Below are 13889 nucleotides of genomic sequence, written 5' to 3' on the forward strand. Positions count from 1 at the left end.
CCCTTTGGGCCCGGGTGATATCTATTTGATATGCGACATTTTGGAGACGACGTCGACCTTTGTATATGTATAAGATATTTGTATCTGATTCTGGTTAATGGTGTGTACGAGTGTCCGGCTCGGGCACCAGTCACGGCTCACGGGCCGTTGGGTCGTGACCGGAGGCATGAGCCGGCCCCGAAGCCCTTCTTGTTCTTACTGCAAGTAGGGAGGAGAAACATTAGATGGAGCCTATTATGTGATTCACCCTCATTCACATTCATTGACGGCTTCTTTTTGCCCGTCTTTTCATCGTAGTCTTGCCCTTCCGGACGGCTTTAGCTTTTCCTTTGCTTTTGAAATCACAACACACTATTAGGGAGGATAAAATCTTATACACGGCTCTATCGCACGATTTCATAAGAAGAATGATGGTCATTTTTCCAAATGCTCGTAGCCTCTTTTATTAGCGTGGCACGCAACACACCATAAATAAGATTCTACTAGCCACGGCTCGTCGACACTTTCTAGGACTGAACTGCTCTGATACCACTTTTGTCACGACCCGGCTAGGGCCTTGACGGGTACTCGGGGCTAACCACCGAGCACCGCTCATTCTATTACTCATCCATGCGCATCATGCGTTCCTTCATATTCTCATGCTCATAATCATATAAATACTATTTTTCATTTGAAACATATACACTTTATATATATATATATATATAAATATATATATATATATATATACAATGAGCACTGTGAGACCATACTACCCACACTGCGTATCTACGAGCCTCTTCTAGAGTACTAGACATATAGACAGGACATGACCCCATCATGCCCAAGACATGTATATACCAAAAGTATAAATCAATGGCACCTCCGAAGCAATGGAGTGCTCTCAATCACCTAATAGCTCCTACGAGTCTGGATCGCCTCCCTGTCTACTCGTGGGCATGAACACACCCAAAGAAAACGGACGTCAGTACGAACATTGTACTGAGTATGTAAGGCATAAACAATAATAATACATCAATGAAATAGGGAAGCATCAAATGAGGAGCAATCTGTAACTGACTGTGAATCATAAAAGAAATAATGCATGCTGGCTTACTTTCATAATCATCATCATATCATGTATGCATAAATGTATAAGCTGCCCGACCATATAGGTACGGTGATAATCATTAGCATTAGCCTGCGTCCAGGCCTCCGCGTCCGGGGTACCATCTCATGCCGCCCACTAGTGGTGACCGCCATGCCATCTGGGCATGGTGTATACGTTGCCCGCCTTAGCGGTGACTGCCCGGCCATATAGGTGCGGTGTAACATCATCATCATATACTCATCATAATAGACTCGTCATAATGCATGCATGGAAACTCAAGGACAACTATACTTTATCGGGGTGACATAAGGTCGTGAACCCCCGATCGTATTATGGAGCATTCATAAACATTCTGCCTCACCTTGAAGGAATTATCATAAGGTGAGTGTATATAATGATCAACATCAATAGATTATAGATAGCATCATTAGCTTTATAGGAACGTCATATCATGGACTCTAGAATCTTTAGACTTAAGCTTATCATCATCATTATCTTACTCATGGTGTATCTCTTATGTCATATGGCTATTCATGAACAAGGACTCTTAGTTTTCTTGAAGATAGGACATTCATGAAGAAGGAGGAAATTCATGCCATAAGATTCATGCCTTAGAAAGAAAGGACTAGCCTCACATACCTTTGTCGTTTAACTATTCTATTGCGTGCTTGTTCTCCTTTAATACCCACGGTTATACCTTCAAGAGAATTCGTATCGACATTAGCTAAACAATTATGAGAACGTACTTACTAAAGCTAGGGAAAATTTGGAAGCATTTCCTTTGTTTATACGACTTCCTCCATATTCCATATCAACTTCCAAACATTCATAACAACAATCATCATTCATTTATATTATCCGCATTTCACAATTTCACTTCAATTCTCCATAATCATGACCGTAGTCCACTATTAAGTTTCCTCACGTATAATACTTATTTTACATTCTAAATTTCATTCATAACATATTTACAATCTCAACATATCAATATCCACAACTCAATCCAAGCTTCTATTCAAAAATGACACTATTCCCACATTTATGACGTATTTTCTATATTCTTCTATAATCCAAGTGTTTCAACTTCTCAAGACCTTAAACAATATGATAATACCATAAAACTTACCTTAGATAGTGTAGGAACAAGCCTTGAGTGGCAATACTCTTCTTACACCAAAACCCTAGTTCACTTCTCTTAGAATTTCTTGACTTGGATGACTTTAATAGGTTTCACACTCTTGATTTTTGTTGGTTTGATGAAGTTGATCATCAACTTCCTTTGAATTATTATGGATGAAGTATATGGAACCTTTTATAGGTCTTGAGAGAGATGAAGAAATGTGGAAAATGAAATTAATGAAGTGGGAACATATATTTATGTTTGCAACTTATTCAGTCCGTCGGGACTTCCACGGACACTTATACGGTCCGTGGAATATTACACGGCCTGTATAAGTGGTCGTGGTTCACCACTGGGTAGACATCATCTCTGCTGGGTGTTATACGGACCCTTATACACACCGTATAATGTTATACGGACCGTATAAGTCGGTCGTATAACTCCTTCTCGTAAATGTTCTCCGTAATTCGTTTGATCTCCAATCCTTATGGAACCTTCTTAACACTTGTTCAACACTTCATTAACAATCTAAGGTACGTTATGATTCTTCTCCAACACATCATCAAGTTATCATTAATTCGATACTCGTAAATCTTGTCCGACACACAACATATGACTCACTTTCCTTAGCAACTTTCTCCTCTTATCTCGAATGTCTTGGAAATCTCAATTAGGACCATTAAAGACTATTTTTTACTTATCAAAATATCGTATACGTCATGCCCTTCGTTAGTCTATTCACTGTACGCTAACAGAAATTTTTGAGGTGTAACAGTCAACATCGACGGGACTATTCAGCAGACCGTGTTCTATGTCATCGAGGGGGAGATGAAGTATAATGCTTTACTTGGCAGACCGTGGATTCATAGCATGAGGGAGGTACCATTGATATTACATCAGATGTTGAAGTTTCCAACTCCGGAAGGGATAAAAATTATCCGTGGTGAACAACCCGCAGCAAGGGAGATGTTCGCAGTCGAAGAAGCCCCCCTCGTCCTAAGGAAACCGGTTCAAAAGGATAATGAACTAACCAAAGGCAAAGACGAAATAGCAATTAAAGAATGCCAGCTCGGATGAGGAGCAGAAGGAGATAAGCTCGGATTTCGAAGAGGATGATTTCGGTGTGCCGTATCGTTCATATTACCGGATGATTCGGATGTGACCAAATCTACCGTGGCGGAGTTGAAGCAGATCATCTTGTTCGTGCATTTACCGAATAGAAAAGTATACCTGGGCACGGGATTAACCTCGGAGCTCAGGAACAAATTAATTAAATTTCTTCAAGTTAATGCCGATTGTTTTGCGTGGTCCCATATAGACATGACAGGTGTGCCACCGGAAGTGACAACGTATAAGCTCAGCCTCTATAAGAAATTCACTCCGGTCAAACAGAAAAAAAGACCGATGGCCGAATCAAAACATGCCTTCGTTAAAGATGAGGTAACAAAGCTTTTAAAAATAGGCTCTATCCGAGAGGTTAAATACCCGGACTCGTTGGCCAATGTCGTCATTATGCCAAAGAAAGGTAACAAATTTAGAATGTGCATTGACTAAAAAGATCTAAACAAAGCATGCCCGAAGGATTCATTCCCTATGCCTCACATTGATCGAATGATTAATGCGACGGCCGGGCATGAGATGTTAAGTTTTCTCGATGCCTACTCTAGGTACAACCAGATTCGGATGCACCCAGAGGTTCAAGAGAAAACTTCTTTTATTACCCGATATGGGACTTATTGCAACAATGTCATGCCATTCGAATTAAAAAATGCCAGAGCAACTTATCAACGCCTAGTGAACCGAATGTTCGAAGAACAGATAGGTAAAACAATGGAGGTTTACATTGATGATATGTTAGTCAAGTCCATGGAAACAGAGGACCATTTAAAGTACTTGCAGGATACCTTCGATGTGCTTCGCAAATACAACATGAAGCTGAACCTGGAGAAGTGTGCCCTCGGGGTCTGATCTGGCAAATTTTTGGGCTTTATGGTATCAAACAGGGGAATTGAAATTAACCCGGACAAAATCAAGGCCATTGAAAATATTGAACTAGTGAAAACGTGAAAGCGGTGCAAAGGCTGACCGAAAGGATAGCAGCTCTGAGCCGGTTCATCTCGAGGTCATCAGATAAAAGTCACTGTTTCTTCTTTCTACTAAGGAAGAAGAATGAATTCGTTTGGATATCGGAATGTCAAAAGGCCTTGCAAGATTTAAAGCAGTACTTGTCGAGCCCGCCCTTGCTGCACACGCCGAAGGCAGATGAACAACTGTTCCTATATCTAGCGGTATCCGAGGTTGCAGTAAGTGACGTTTTGGTCCGAGAAGAAGGAGGTACGCAATTCCCAATCTATTATGTAAGTAGGACATTAGGAGATGCGGAGACATGTTATCCGCACCTCAAAAAGTTAGCTTTGGCCTTGGTGAGTGCTTCAAGAAAGCTGAAGCCTTATTTTCAATTCCACCCCATATGTGTAGTAACTACTTATCCGTTAAAAAATGTCATGCATAAGCCGGAACTATCAGGTAGATTGACCAAATGGGCCGTAGAAATTAGCTGTTATGATATCAAGTATAAGCCTAGAACGGCTATTAAATCTCAAATCTTAGCTGATTTCATAGCAGACTTTACCCCTACCATGATTCACGAGGTAGAGAAAGAGCTCTTGTTAACTTCGGGAAAAGTCTTGGGTATCTAGACCCTGTATACAGACGGGGCATCGAACTTAAAAGGGACCTGATTTGTATTGTTCTTAAGGCCCCCGCAGGTGACGTTATTAGACAATCAATCAGAACCATGAAATTAACTAACAATAAGGCCGAATATGAGGCTATGATTGCAGGTCTGGAATTGGCTCGGAGTTTAGGGGCCAAAGTGATCGAAGCATAGTGCGACTCCTTTCTGGTCGTGAACCAAGTCAATGGTGTCTTCGTGGTCAAGGATGAACGAATGCAAAGATACTTGGAAAAAACTCAAGTAATATTGCATCGATTTAAAGAATTGACCATGCAACATGTACTGAGGGAGCAGAACAACAAGGTAGATGCATTGGCCAACTTAGGCTTATCGGTTGAAGCGGAGGAGTTCAATTCTAGCTCGATCGTCCAATTGATGAACTCGGCAGTAGAAAATGGTCACGCCAAGATAAATGCAATGGGTCTAACATGGGATTGGTGCAACAAATACATCTATTACTTGCATGATCGAAAACTCCCAAACGACCCATAAGAATCGAGATCTCTTCGAACCAAAGCGGCCCGATTTTGCTTGGTCGACGATCAACTATATCGCCAGTCTTTCTACGGACCTTTGGCTAAGTTCTTAGGACCCGAAAAAATGGATTATGTGATGAGGGAAGTCCACGATGGAACCTGCGGTAACCACTCCGGTGCCGAAGCCTTGGTTCGGAAGATTATCAGAGTAGGGTATTACTGGAATCGAATGGAAGAGGACGTGAAAAACTTTGTCCGTAGATGTGATAGGTGTCAAAAGCATGCGCCAATGATATACCAACTGGGGGAGTTACTGCACCCGGTCCTATCCCCTTGGTCGTTAATGAAATGGGGAATGGATATCGTCAGTCCTTTACCATGGGTCCCAGGTAAGGTTCGTTTTATCTTATTTATGACTGATTACTTTTCAAAATGGGTTTAAGCACAGGATTTTGAGAAAGTTAGAGAGAAGGGGGTTATCAACTTCATATGGGACCATATCGTTTGTCGGTTCGGCATCCCAGCCGAGATAACTTGTGATAACGGTCGTCAGTTCATTGGAAATAAAGTTAATAGCTTCCTCGAAGGTTTGAAGATCAAAAAGATTATGTCAACTCCGTACCACCCAAGTGCAAACGGACAGGTGGAATCAACAAATAAAACTATAATCCAAAATCTGAGGAAGCGGTTAGAGTCATCAAAACACAAATGGGAGGAAGTGCTACCGGAGGTATTATGGGCCTACAGAAGACATCAAAATCAAATACGAGAGAAACGATGTTTTCCCTGGTCTACGGGGCCGAGGATTTAATCCCCGTAGAAGTTGGTGAACCAAGCCTGAGGTTCCGATACTGTTATATCCCGTATTTTGTACATGGGGACAATCCGGGTTAACCATGATAAGTTAGGGACAAGACTATTCCAGGATACGAAGTTGAGACTTTTAACCACGATTTTATTTTAAGACATAAGTTGCTTATGATTTTGTGGCATGGAATATTAAGGAAATTTGCGGTTAAAAGTGAATATTTGGAAGTTGATAATTCATGAATTTAAGGGGCAAGTGGCCGGCCACATGGGTGTGGGCCAAGGGCCACATGGATGGTTATTATATGTAATAAAAGATGACTAAGTAGATCATCTTCATCATCCTCAACACTTAGAAAAATCAAGAAACTTAGAGAAAGAAAAACAAAGGCCATTCGGCCATAGTTGCAAAAATTAAGGTCCAAAAATTGATCAAGAAAAAAATAATTTCTTCTAGCAAATCAACCAATTGGAAGGTCCTCTTTAACGTGGTGTAGTTGTTGGAACAAACAAACATTCATTCTTGCAAGAACAAACCCTAGCCAAGTTGTGAAGTTAAGAGAAAAAGGTAAGGATTAATCTTCTTTTGCATATGTTATGGATGATTTGTGTATGTTGTAGTATATAGAAATGGATGAAATTCATGAAATGTTGCATGTTGAAGTTGAGTCGTGAATATGGGATATTGTGTAGGGCTTGTAGCCGTGTATATGTGATGTTGTGTAGGAGTGATGAATTAATTCTATTTATCATGTTTGGTTGTTGTAGTGTGTTGAGATGGATGAGAATCATGATATATGTGTGTGGTGATGGTGGCCGAATATGGGTCATTTTGTATGGCAAGGAATGAATTAATTTTATTTAGTGTTTTGGTTGTTGTTGTTATGGATTCCATGTTGATAATGAGAGTTTAATGATCCAAGTTGAAGTGGTAATTGTTGTGGGCTGATTTGGGAGTTAACGTGGTTGTAGTGTAGTTTTTATATTTAAGAGAATGACATTGTTAAAGTGTGGATTGTTGGTGTAATTCATGAATTTGGGAGAGAGAAATGTGTTGTTGTGTTGTTCTCGGGTTTGGGGGGTGGTTTTCGGGTGAATGGAGTGTTGGTTGGGTTGTCTTGAATATTGTGTGGGTTGTTTAAAGTGTTCTTGAATATTGTTTGAATGGTTTCGGATTAGTAATTGAACGGGTGAGCATTGGTGTTAGTTTGATTATATGTGGTTAATTGAATGTAATGGAATATTCTTGAATTATGTAGAAAAGAGTTACTGACGTTAGAATGCGTTTTGAATTGATTATTGATGTTGTAAACGTGGTTGTTGGTATTGTTGTTGATGATTTGGCCGAGTTGAATTCTCGGGGTGTTGAATTTATAGGGGAAATGCTGCCCAAATTTCTGTAGAATTAAGTGCTAGTTTGGAATTGAATTCCTAAATGCCTATAGCTAATGTTTAGTATCGATGATGTTGTTGTAGATCTTGGGGAGTCCGAAACTTAGGTTTGGATTAGCTTTGAGAGCGGACGAGGTATGTAAAGCCTAACCTTTCTTTCTTTTGGCATGTCTTAGTTGTAAGTAGGCTATGCTACGAGCCTCGGGGTAACTCTATTCTTGCGATCCGAGCATGTCTACGATTCTTATTCACTTTTTAACGTTGGCATTCGTAATGTATTAGAAAAATGGTCCTTATGTCTTTGGTATAATTGGATTTCAAATGCTGCATAAAAAGTTTTGTTCCTAAAGAGTTCTACGTCGAAAAGGGCCGTAACTTTCGTAGGCAACCGGATCGCCTCGATATGCTCGTAGGAGATTCTGTAGCGTATAATGACTATGTCTTCCATAGGCGGGCTCGGATTGGGTTGATGCTCGTCCGTGGGTCCCGCGACTTTCCTTTGTATAGTTCCAACGACTTTGTGACAAAACTTAATACAACTATCACCCGACCCCCGAGTGTTGATTACTTACTTATTTATTGAGTCCGTAATGATGATTTTATGCGTATATGGTTACTCACGACTCGCCGTGCATTCTCGTTGTATCTTTCGCCGAGTCCCGACCCGTTATGTCGTCGTGCGCACTATGTTATACTCCGGTGTTATCTCGTGTTATGGTTCACCGAGCCTCTCGCTAGAGGCCGGGGACCCTATATATTTTGGTGTTATGTGTTATGGCGCGTTATGATGTGTTATGGAGATATGTCGGGTTACGGAGATATGAAACCTTCTGGTGTTATGCTGTGATATGGCGCCGATGACGGGCGGGCGACCATATTCCCTGAGCCCTATGCATCATTTGTGTTTTAAAAGTAAACGTTTTGGTATCTTGGATATTATACTTATTTTCTGTACTTCTGTTTCGATTATGATTCGTCACATCGTATTTCTTGCTTTGCATACTCGCACATATTCCGTACCGACCTCCTTTCTTCGGGCCGTCGCGTTTCGTACACACGGTACGGTACGCCTATTTTGGTGATCCGCCAGCCTAGGACACCTATTCTGCTATCTGGAGCGCTCCCTTGTTCCGGAGCCTATATTTTGATACATACTTTTCAGTTGTATATGCATATGTCTATTCAGGGGTACGGCGGGGCCCTGTCCCGTCATATGATTCTGCTGTTCTGTTTAGAGGTCTGTAGACATATATGTGGGTTGTGAATATTTCTGTTCGGTTGTGTTCGTATGGTATATGTTTTGGGCGGTCCCATTCGCCGTGGCAGCCTTGTCGGCTTGCGTTTGTATATATTTTGGGACATTGCGCCATATGATAGCCTTGCTGGCTTCTGTGATATATATATTTGTGTTTGCGACAGTTTGAGACAGCATCTGATATTTGTATATGTATAAGCTATCTGTATGCGATTCTGGTTAAGGAATGTGTTGGGTGCCCAACTCGGGCACTAGTCACGGCCTACGGGGTTGGGTCATGACAAATACACAATAAACGAGTCAAATGAAGAGGCTATGGCCGTAAAGCTTGACTTAACGGACGAACTACACGAGAATGCGCTGGTCTGTTTAGCAGCTCAAAAGCAGCGAATGGGAAGGTACTACAATCGAAGAGCAAACCTTCGACATTTTCAAGTTGGGGACTTAGTGCTTCAGAAGATTACCCTGCACACTAAGAATCCCGATACTGGAAAGTTGGGGCCGAACTGGGAAGGACCGTATAAGGTAATCGGAATAACTGGCAAAGGATCTTATCAGTTGGAAGCAAGAGATGGCCAACAACTACACAACAACTGGAACGTGGCGCATTTGAAGAAATACTATTGCTAAGGTATGATTCGTTAACCCTTTTAATTATTCTAAAAATTCTCACCTATCCTTTTTGCAGAGTCATATCGGAATAAATTTCGAAGGTATTAGAATTAGGTCTAAAAACACGTGTTGCACTCTTTTCCTTAGCCCCGTGTTGTCCCGAAGTGGGTTTTCCGGCAAGGTTTTCAACGTGGCAACAAGTACAACGTGTTACCTTAAGAAGACGAGGCTAAGTGCCCATAAAATCAAAGACCAGCTAAGAACTAGGGACTGGATGATTGGCAGCATCGTTTTTTAAGTAGTGTTTCCCCATTCATACTTCACGGACAAACACTAGGGGACTACAATACCCTCACCAAGACCGAAGAAAAGCTCATCGAAGCAAAACAAGAAACGAAGTCAAGATCGAAACAATTTTTGGTTTTTGTAGTTACCCGAACCTTCTGTATTAGGTTTCAATGTAAGGGCCAAACGATCGAACGAATCGTGCCCAGATAGTGTTGCTACGGCAAGAGCAGAAGGGATCGGATGAAATCCTTAGTTTTGTATGAGATAAACATTTGAGATATGAAGAGAAATACTTTTAAAAGTATGTTTTAACTACGCTCTTTTATTTAATATAACCCTCGACTGTGGACTATCGTCATAAAATCGACAAAGGCACAAAGGTTATAGTTAACCGAGCCCAATTCACTAAAATCAAACAGTCTGAAGAGGGTCAAATAATTAAAGACCTCGACTTAAATGCCCAAGGTGATTTGGAGACGTCTGAATTCACAAAGCATAAAAAGGCCCCGCGGGCAAGCCATCTATAAGTCTTCGGTCAAAATGAAATCGAACAAAATAAAGCTCACAACCAATGAGTTAAGGTTGGCTCGATTTTCTAAGAGAATAGGGTCGAACCTCAGCCATTCTTTACAAAGCAAACATTAAAATCAATATCATAAAATGTGCTCGACTCAAAGATCGAAGAAAATGCTGACAAAAGGAAATATGAATTTTATATATAGCCTAACATATATATAGCCTGAAAGACCGAAGTTTTACACTTATGATTTTCATAGATCAAAAACAAAAAAAATAAATAAAAAAAGGCTCATACAGGCCCTATTTTACTCAGTCTGAGAAGAGCCCGAGCCCTCAGAAACGGTCTTTTCAGAGTCATCTTAGGAGCTGTCCTCGAGAGCTTTCTTAGCCCTATCCTCGATCATCTTTGCATCGAGTATACGAGCTAGAATGTCTTCCATACCCCGTTGAACCTTCTCGAGTGTAATCCTCCGAGATTTCCACCTCTCATGTTCAACTAAAAGGATAGAAAGAGCCTCGGTGGCCTCGATGTCTTTACAAGCTTCCTCCAGGTCAGCCTAGGCTTTCTTTAATTTCTCCTCCAGCTCGGACTTCATGCCACTCAGAATGAACTGAACCTCGTTGATGGATGCCAGTTCGGCCTGAGGAGCATCATTGGCTAGAACAGCAGCCTCGAGCTGTCCCCTAAGCTCGTCACTGATCTCGGCTCATTTCTCGGCCTTTTCTTCGATTATCTTTAACTTGTCTTTCTTGGCGGCTCTCTCAGCTTCGAATTGCCTGAACCTCTCCTCCGTTTTCGCAGCGTCGCCCTTAACAGAATCAAGCTCTTCCCTTAATTGGGCGATAGCAACTTCAAATTCACCAAGTTTTGGTGGCAAAATCGGCATTCTTTCAGCTGAGATTTTTGTTATCCCCGTCCACGTCATTAAGTTCAGCTTTTAACCGGAGATTCTCCTTTTTTGCTGCTTCGAGCTCGGATTGGAGAGTTGGGGAATAATGACCCGGCTTAGTTGATCCTCTTTTTCTTGCAAGAGAAGTTTTATTTTCTCCGTCTCTCAGCCTTGAGCATCTAATTGGGCCCATAAGTCATCTATCAAGTCTTTGGGCTCGGAGGAAACCTTTATTCACAAGCACGACGCTCTGCAAAAGTAAAGTAAATGAAGATACGGAATCAACAAATGATTAAAGATACATCAGATGCTTTAAAGGTATGTAAGAATGCTTACCTGATTGCCGGCATGCATACCCTCGTTCACAAGACACTGCCACGAGAGTCCTTCTATTTTCTCCTTGTCCAAATCTAAAACAAGAGGTATTAGATAACTTGCAACCCTCATGGGGCGAGATAAAAAGCTGCAGTCCTCAGGGACGGTGACCATGGTCGACCTTGTCCTCCTCGGCTCTACACTCGGGGCTGGAAAAATATCTATAAGTCTAAATCTCGAACCTGACTCAGTGGACCGGCTGGCAATCCTCGTTGCTCGAGGAATAGGGAGATGGCCGAACCTCGAAGTTTCTGTTGTTGCAGGAAGGGTATTGTCGAACATATCATCAAGGTTCTCCTGTTCCGAAGAAGGAGCAGGGGGAGAATTCGGAGTTGTATCAGCCGTTGACGGTATCTCAGCCGTAGTAACTGGTTCGCTGCTTAAGGGCAGGCCAGAAGTCGTTGTTGTTTTGACCCTTTGAGCTGTTTTAACCTTTTGAGCCGTTTCGGCCCCCGAAGTTGGGCCGGCCCTTCTAGGCTTTTTTACCTAGGGCACCACCTCGGGTGAAGTATCACCTGTAATATCAATAAAATCGACGGACCTTAGTGGAATCGGAGCTTCGATATATATATATATATATATATATATATATATATATATATATATATATCGGATATTGGAGGAAAAAGAACCTCAGCCTCCCCACCTATGATTGGGGTCGGAAGATCTGCAGCGATATTTTTCTCCGGGATTTCCACCGAGGTTGTCTCGCCCCCGGTAGCAGTGGCAACGGAATGTCCCGATACGATACTTGCGACCCAACGTCATCTTCAGTTTCGTCCCTCAAGCCTCGAACGTCAAACGAGCCTGCAGCGTCTTTCGATTTTTTTTTCTGACCCTTAGACGAGGTCTTTTTTCTTTTCTCTTCAGCCACAGCGATGAGCCGAGCCGATCCTGACACATAAAAATTCGAGCCTGATGTAGCGGGCTTGTTCGCTGGTGCAGGCCGTGGGGTTGCAGAACCTTTGCCCAAACTTGATTCATTGAAAGGTTAAATCGGAGTAAAATGAAATGAAAAGGAACGACCAAAAATTAGGGGAAAGAAGGGGATACCGTGGTTCTGAGCTATCCACCGGTCACGAGATAGAACCCCCCATGTCCGATCATTATGCGAATGCTGGCAGATGATTTTTTCAATCCACTCGATGAAGCCCGGAATTACATCGGGGATCCAGGCTTCAGCTATAACATTGGAAAAAACGTTAGAAAAAAAAATGCTCGAAGAGATGTGAAGTAGGCAAACCTAACAAACTTACGTTTCTCATTCCACTTTTCGGGAAAAGGCATGTACTCGGCCAGTATAATGTCCGCGGTCCTAACCCGGACAAAACGCTCGTGCCAGCCCCGATCCCTGTTCTCATCAACACTGGATAAAATGGGATTTTTTTCCTCGTTTGGAGACTTTTATTACACCACCGTGGAAGATCCTCGGGCAATATAACAGAATGAAATGAGCCAACGTAAAGTCGATTTTGGCATTATTAGCCAAAAGACGAAGGCAGGCCACGATCGTCCGAATATTCGAGCCTATCTGGGCAAGGAATACTTTGTACATCCGGCACATTTCAAGGATCACTGGGTCTATTGGAGGGTTGAGCTTGAGAGTGAAAGGGTACGTATAAACGTACGAAAACCCTTCCTTGAAGTCGGTGATCGATTCATCATCACCAGGAACAAAAATGTCTAGGGAGGGTTATCCCAGCCGCATTCGGACCGAACTCAGGAAAGGTGCCTCTCTTTGATCGACGAGGGGTAACGTCTCACATCGAAACCCCGATCGGAAGTCTGTATGGCTTTTTCAACGGCGAATTCATGGTTGAAATTGAACTTCGACGGTATTATGCCCTTGGTCGTTGGTTCGAATGGGGTGGCTTGTGTTTTGTCCCCAAGATTGGCAATAGGCTCGGTAGTTGGAGAAGAAATCGGTGGAACATTCTGGGATGAAGAGTCGGTATTCGTTGCTTTTGGAAGTTTAAATGATCAAAGTACGAAGATATGAAGATCTAAGTTGAAGGTATGAAGATTTGAAGGCTGAAAATATGAAGATATAAAGATTTGGAGATGAACAGATGGAGTTAGGAAAGATTTAAGAAAGTTTTCTAGAAAATAAAGAAGGTTATGGGATACTAGATGAATTTTTCTCAGCAACTTTTTGAAGATCTGGAATTCCTAAGCAAAGAAAACCAAGAGCAGAGAAAAACGAGTAATGATTAAGAGACAGAGGATGAAAAGAAGGGAGTAAAAAGTGAAAAGTAAAGAAATAGGATCACTGTAACTCCCTTATATAGACAAAAATCCATGACGGTTACCGAAGCCATCCAATCAGGA

Source organism: Lycium ferocissimum, chromosome 2, assembly GCF_029784015.1.
Source record: "Lycium ferocissimum isolate CSIRO_LF1 chromosome 2, AGI_CSIRO_Lferr_CH_V1, whole genome shotgun sequence".
NCBI lineage: Eukaryota > Viridiplantae > Streptophyta > Magnoliopsida > Solanales > Solanaceae > Lycium > Lycium ferocissimum.